Genomic DNA, 7,649 nt, shown 5'->3' on the forward strand with positions numbered 1-7,649 from the left:
CCTTTTACAGGTCAATAAAATTAGCGACTGGGGGCGGAGCGAGGCGGGGCAGGGGCCCAGGGGTGCTAAGCTCAATGGCCTTGAATGTGGCTGGACGCACGGAGTCCGGACGCCTATCATTCCAGGGCTAAACAGTGACAGCTGAGGGACCTGAGCTGGCATTGAGGGCAAGGGGGTTGGGGGAGGCGGAGATGCTATGTTGCTGGGAGAGAGATGGACAGAGGATAAAGATGACCTGGGCACCTCAAGTTCCCCTCGGTGGCCTGGTCCCCTACAGAGCTGACCCTTGGTTGGGGGCCCTTGACTTTAGAGGAGGTGGGAAAGCTTTGCAACCACTTTGCCAGGCTGGGAGAGCTTTCCTGAGCTCAAATGGAAGGGGGGACGTAGATAAGGAGGGGTTCCCAGGCTTGCTTCTTTGTGTGAGGGGGTCTTCACATGGAGCCACTGCCTCCAGGGCACCTGGGTAAGGTTGCCTGAAGAAGGGCGTTTCATGAGGTCCTCAGGACCCAGGCATCCTAAGCCTTCAGGAAAGCCAGAGCTCCTGAGCGTCTTTAGTGGCCCGGATGCTCCCCGGCCCCCACACCCCACCCCCCTTTCCTGCCCACCTGAATAAACCAGTCGGTCCCACCCCGCGGAGGCTCAGGGAGGGGCGCGGCCGCCGCTCCCCAGGCCCCGCCCCCGCCCGGGCCCCGCCCCCTCCCCGGCCGACTCGAAGCCGCTGCGCTCCAGAGCGCGGTGGAGAGCAGGTGGCCGCAGCCGGCTCATCTCTGCCCCGCAGGTAAGTCCGCGACGCGGGCCGGTTCACGCTGAGGAGAGAACAAGGCAGCCCCTTCCACCTGTTATGTGCCCTCGACTCAAAACTGGGGGGCCTCAAGGGGCTGGGAGGAACCCCCATTGGCTCTGCGCACTGATGCTGGGCATGTGGGTAGAGGCTGAGACTAAACTCTGGAGAAGTTTCGAGGGTTCCGGCTGGCTTCCCTTGACACTGGGGCAGGCTGCAAGGCACGGAGAAGGACAAAGCCGGACGGTAGGCCCGCAACGTCCTGGAGGAGAGCAGGTTGAAGGTGGGGACTGCGGGGCTCATTGACTAAACGAGCCCCGTGCCTCATCCAGTGCACTTCCTTCACCCTCCCTTTAGGGGGTAATGGGGTGACCCAAACGGCTTCTGTGGGAAAATGCGGTGAGAGCTGCTGCATAGCTGAGCTGGAGCCTGGGTCTTTTGGTGTGCCCGGCACGAACACACCTGCATCGTTTATTTGCACCCTGGATACAGATATGTGAGGGAGAGGGGGACGATGGAACAGGGGCTGCTCTAGATGACCCGGGGAACCCCAAGAGCCTGGGGACTGACTAGATGTTTTCTGTGTCCAAGTCCCAGAGTCAGGTGGTGGAGGTGATCGCAGAAGTGGGCCTTATGGTAGACCTGGGTGCATTTGCACCTTCTGTGTCAAGATTTGGGCTGTAGGCAGGTCCTGACTCCTAGGACCACAAGGAAGCCATCCTAGAAAAGGAGGTCCTGGGCTGTCAGCTCAGATGTGGTGCTTAGCACTCTGAGTCACAAAGGAGAGTCAGACTTTGGGTGTTGGTGCTGTGTCGGGGTAGAGCAGAGAACCCCGGATTGTAGAATGGGAGGAAGGTCAGGATGTTACCATCTGGGATCCAGCCAGGGCTCCTCGGACCTTCTAGAGATCATCGCAAGCCAACAGACAGACCAAGACCCAACTCAGGTGGGGCGGGGGGCTTCCTGTGTCTGAGTAGTTTCCCCATTGCATTGTCTCCTCTCACCACATACACCATCATTGCCGGAAGTTCTTCCTCATATCTGACCTTCATCCCTTCTGCTTCTGTGTCAGTTCTGTGCTTCTGGGAAGCAACGGAGGCTATAGTGGAAAGAGTGGGAGCTCTGGGGTCACTTAGACTTGGGCCCTATCACCTCTATCTACTGAGTGACCTTGGGTGAATTAGTTCACCTCTGAGTTCGCTTCCCCATCTGTAAAATGGGGATAATAATAGAACCCACCTCATAGGGTGGCTGCAAGGATTACATGAGAACACGCACGTAGAGCGCTTAGCACAGTGCCTGGCGCCTGGTGAGGGCTCAACAAGTGTCCCCTCGCCTGTAGGACAGCAAAGCCGATCTGCGGCGGGTAGGGGTGGGGTTGGAAGTTCTTTTTTAAACTTGGCCAGAGAGAGCATGCCCCCTCCCCCACCCCATCCCCCCCAGCCCCTACTGGTCTCTGGATCTCAACTAGATCTGTCTGAGCTGCACAGGGCCCCGCACCACCTTCTCCTTTAGTCACCCTACTTTTTGTCTCCAGGGTGAGGAGAGGGGTCCCTGCCAGCGGCAGCCCACTTGGGGAGGGCTGTGTCCCAGGGGAACAAACTGACTTAGAGACCCAACCAAAAAAAAAGACCCGTTGTCATCACCTCCCTGCCCTCCCCATGTCCAGAAATCCACAAGTTGGGATCAAGCGGCACTCAATTTTTTTCAGGAAGATAAATAATACAAGTGACTGAAAGTCCTGCTTGGGGATTGTCCAAGCTGCCCTCCAATGAAAAGACAGCTCCAGTCCCTGGCCTGAGCTCTGGAGGCTGCCAGAGAAGGCTGGGTCTAATAAGCACCCTTAAACCTGGGCAAGGGCAGGGCTGCCCATGCCCTGGCTTCGTGCTTTCAAGGTCTCTGCTCTGGCCCTCATCTTGCCATCCCTCTCTCTGTGGGATAAAGAGTAGTCAGCAGGGCTAAGGGGATGGGCCTCAACACCCCCTTCAAGACCACATGCCCCATACCTGTGGGGCCGGAGGTCCCTGCCCAGAAGGTTGCCAGCTTGCTCCCAGCCCATGCAAGCCTCTTCCTTGAGCTTGTCCTCCTCAGGGCAGGTCATGCCACTAGTGTGGGCACCCCTGGACCTGAGAGAGGGACACCTGAAGATGGCCAAGGGGCAGCTGTCCGCAGCGTGTGAAGATGGAACCAGGCTGTGTGTTGAGGCTGGGCATCTACCTCCGTGCATGTGAGTCTTGCAGTGCAGAAAGCAGCCGGCTGTAGGAAGCGGGGCTGCTGGCCGGGGCCAGAGTGGGAATGGAGCTCTTTCTCCTTACACAGAGTTGTTTTCCAGAACTCCCAGGAGTCACAGGAATCTAAACTGGAAGCTGGTCTTCCAGGTAATTATGAAAATGTATTTGTCAAGGTGGGAGTTTAGAATATATTTTGTTTTATTTTAGGCCACACCACATGGCTTCGGGATCTTAGTTCCCCAGCCAGGGATCAAAACAGTGAGAGTGCTGAGACCTAACCACTGGACCACCAAGGAATTCCCAGAATATATCTTAATTAGCAGTTTACTAGCTTGATTTATAATTTTTAAACATTTTGACATGGATAGGTGGGCCCTTCTTTGTCCCCCTGCTCCAGGCCTTGCAAATGTTAGGGGTGGAGTCCGCAGCATCAGCAACCAAAACTGTTATTTGGTGAATTCCCTTCCTGCTCTCCCTGTCCTAATAGCACCCCTCTGAAACTGGGCTTAGGACACGCCCACCTGGACCATGAAGGAGTTTCAAGGTGAAATGAAGACTGTCAGCTGTCACCGACAAGCGGTGCCCCCATGGGTCTGCTGACCTCATTCTCCATGCCAAAATTGGGACATTAAAAAAATGTCTCCTGTGATGCTTAAGAGGGAAGGGATGAGGGGGAGAGAGGTTGCTCATCTCCTAACTGTGAAGCTGATGTGAGCACTCACTGGACCCCAGGAGCAAGGAGGGAGTTCAGTGGGGACTGCAGCAGGTGGGATGGCAGTTAGATTGCAGGAAGATGGGGGCTGGACCCCACCGTCTCTCTGGCTGCCTGTCTCAGGGGGCGCTGGACTCGCAGCCAGGAAGGGGGCTGTGTTTCTGGAATGTGGGTCCTCCTGTATGTTTGGGTGGGGAAGAGTGTAGGGGCAAGCTGGTCAGGCAGTGAGAGTCGTCCCCAGCGGGCAGGAATGGCACATTGGTCTCGGCCAAAGCCTAGTGCCCTGTGGCACCTGAACACACCGTCTATTCAGAAGAAGACGCACAGCCTTTTGGAGTCGTGTCTGACTCACTCTCAGATTCTGATTGGGCTGCTTGAGGATCAAGCCTGCCGCCTTGGCCTCATTAGGGCTGTGAGGTGCTTGATTGAACTGGACACACACTCACACTCAGCCACACGCCCAGGCAAGCGTGGCCACCTACAACAGCCCACAGACGTCACTGTGCACGGTAGCGCACCCCTCACACCGATCCAGGTTCCAGGTTCAGTCCGGGCTATGGATCCCCCCATGGACCCACTCCGACATGTGGGCTCTGCCAATCCCTTGCCTTCACCAGAGTTCACATTCTCTCTCCCCTATCGGTGCCTTTTCATTTCACCTTGGGTGACCCACCGCTCCAGTGGCCAGGGCTTGGCTTACTTGAGGGTGGCTGGGGGCCAGACGCCTGCAGAGGTTCAGTGCTGGGGACAGGAGGCAGCCGTGCCGCCCTCCTAGGACTCCAGGGCAAACCCCACCGGGCTCAACAATCAGCCCCTCTGCTCCCCCGAGGCTGGAAGGGAGTGTCTCCGGGTGCCCGTGCAGTTCTGGGAGCCTCTCAGCCTGTGAGCCTGTCTGCCCATGTGTCCTGTGCTCTCGGGGTGGCCCTCCCCCTGCTTTTATGTTGGTCATTTTCTGCCTGTCTCTGAGTCTCTTTTTCTGTGTGTCTTTATTCCTCTTCCCTTTCTCTGTGTATCTGTCTCTGTCTCTCTTAGTCTCCTTCTGTCTTTTTCTGTGTGTCTCTGCCCTTCCATCTGTCTCTCTGCCATGCACACACATCTCCTCACTCTCCTTGTCCCTCAGCTCTGTGTCTCTGATGGTGGGGGCGTCTCACTAGCTCATCTTCCAGTATCTGTTGGTCTTTGCCTCTCCGCATCTCTGCCTCTAAGTCTGGGTCTGTGTCTCTCCAACCTCTGTTACTCTCACGAGGCGTCCCAGGGGAACGGGGCAGCCGAATGTCTCTGACTGCAGAACAAGGTGACAAAGCTTCCCCAGGCGCTGCCATCGCCTCTGGCCCCTCCAACTGCCACGAGAGAGGAGGATTATCGGGTTCCCGGAAGGACCCCGAGGCTGGCCCACCTGCCCTGGCTCCTCTGCTAAGAATTTGAGAAGTGGGGGCTTTGGTTCCTGACTGAAATATTCAGTGTTTTCTTCTGACACAAGGCCCAGAGTCACAGGCCTGGCAGCAGGGCTGGGGGCTCAGAGTGTCGAGGGGGAGAGCCCTTGTCTGTGACCTTGAGCCGAGGGAAAGGTGTTCCTCAGGAGGCTTCCTAGGAGTCTTCCTCAGAGGGAGGCTGATTTGATGCTTTTCTTTTTCCTCGAAGCAGCCAAGCTCAACACACCCACCCCAAGCTCCAGCTTCCAGATCCAAACCACTGCTGTGCTCTCCGCCCTGTTCCAGACATTTCTGCCAACTGCTCCAGGGCCTCGGGGCCTTGTTCAAACAGCCTCCTTGCCCTGTCCCCCGGCCTCCTCACTTCAAGGGGCCTCTCCTCGCTGCCATGGCCTCTGGTACAGGAGCAGCTGTGTTGGCTGTTTGTTTATCTGACTAAAGTTTCCTTGGGTGGGGTGCGGACCAATTCCATAGGTGCTTTTTTCCCCTCTGCAGATGCCCAGACCAGAGACCAGGCCGACCCTGCAGTGCCCCTACTGCCCTCCCCCGGGCCCCCTTCAGCCTCTCCAACCTCCCCAGGCCCCATGCATCTCCATCCTCCCGATCTCAGATCTGTTGTTCTGATGCCAACAACCCCCTCCCACTGGCCAGGCAGGAGAAGAAGCTATGACAGTGCCCCGTAGCCCCATCCCTCACCTAGGGCAGGGGAAATACCCTGAGAAAGTGCTGGGAATTGGAACCCATGAGTTCTCTGGGTGTTCCCAAAGAGAAACATGTGGGGTGTGGTCTTCAGAAACTGGGAGAAGTCTGCCCGTGTGCCTACCCACCCTCACTGGCCGAGCTTGGAGCCAGCAGTAGAACGAGACTTCAGGAAAGGATTCATTCTCTAATGGGTTTGAGGACCCCTCCCATGATTCATCCCAGAATGATCTCCCTGAAACCCCAAGAGTCATTCCGTCCCTGGACTTTGCATGACAGCGTACTATGTACAGAACCCCTGCATCCTGCCCGATGAAACCTGGAGAGGTCATAAAATCCCTAATCCAGGCAGAGTCTGGACTTGACCCCGGTCTCCTCATTCCCCACAGCTAGGCCTCCTCCCGGGATGGAGCCAGAGCTGCTCTGTGGGCAACAAGGAACCCAGGCTGCCTCGACTATCCCTGCATCTCACCCTCACCCACGCCTCCTCCACCTCCACAGTCTGCGATGGAGACATCTGGTCCCCACCCATGTCTCCAGCAGGGAAGGGAGTGTTGGGGCCCAAGTCTTGTGACCTCGTTCTGAGATCTGCTGTCCTAGTTAGCAGCTTCCCGAGGGGAGAGGGACACCAGAACCTTTCAGAGATGCTTGCATACCATCTGGGTGCTAATTGGGAATGGGAACGTCCCTAGTTGAGGCCAGGGACAGCTATTCCGGGGCCACAGGATGGGGTGTGGGGGTGGAGAGGCCAGAGGGGGGATCAGGAAATTTCCCCAAATAGCCTGGCCAGCAGCCACATGTGGGAGCTAGGCCCGGGGGAGGGGGGCCACACAGCCCAGCTGGGCAGGGGGGAGCAGGCAGCTGGCCAGTTGACACATGGTCTTGAACCTCAAGCTGGGCAAGGGGCAGAAATGAAGACGAACTGGTACCGTCTCCTTTTTTCTGCTAAAATGGACTTCTCTGGAACTCGCGGTGGAAGACTATGTCCCTGCCCTGTCTCTTTAACTCTCCCATGGGCCTTTGTAAGCCCTAACCCATCCCCCAGCCCCTCAATCAGGTGACACTGATTTATTCATTCATTCAACAAATATTTATTGGGACTTCTCTGGTGGTCTAGTGGTTAAGACTCTACACTTCCATTGCAGCGGGGCACAGATTTGATCCCTGGTTGGGGAACTGAGATCCCGCAAGCCACATGGCACAGCCGAAAAAACAAACAAAAACCTCACAAATATTTACTGAGCACCTACCGTGGGTTGTATTTTCTAGGTCCTGCCCTGGGAATTCAAAGAGGAATAAGACGAGGGGTGGGGAAGCAGGGATAAGAGAGCATACAGGGAGGCAGGCAGGGCATCGACCTTAAAGAGGGGGAGGAGGGAAGGCCTCTCCTGGTATTTCAGCATCTTGCTCCGGTAAGAGAAAGAGCCATCGTGGCTGTAGCCAAGTATCATAGCAAGGCAGGGAGGGGCACAAAAACAGATCCAAGGGGCATGGGATATTTTGACCTGGACATTTTGACCCCAAGGATGTTTTGAATGCAAACATTTGAAACCAAAACATACCAACACTGAACACTTCTTCAGAAAGTGCTTTCCCATTTGAACTCTGTTCATCCAATGTAATTCCTTCATCAGATTTTTTCCATTTTTTTCCCTCTATGGTACAAACAAAATTTCCTTTTTTTTTCATTCTATTTTAACTTTATTGAAACTATTTTCACCGGCATCAATTCTGTATAGATTTTGCAGCCGAGAATTGATTCACTGATCAATTTCACAATGATTAAAGGCCCCCGA

This window comes from Bubalus kerabau, chromosome 4, assembly GCF_029407905.1.
Source record: "Bubalus kerabau isolate K-KA32 ecotype Philippines breed swamp buffalo chromosome 4, PCC_UOA_SB_1v2, whole genome shotgun sequence".
Classification (NCBI taxonomy): domain Eukaryota; kingdom Metazoa; phylum Chordata; class Mammalia; order Artiodactyla; family Bovidae; genus Bubalus; species Bubalus kerabau.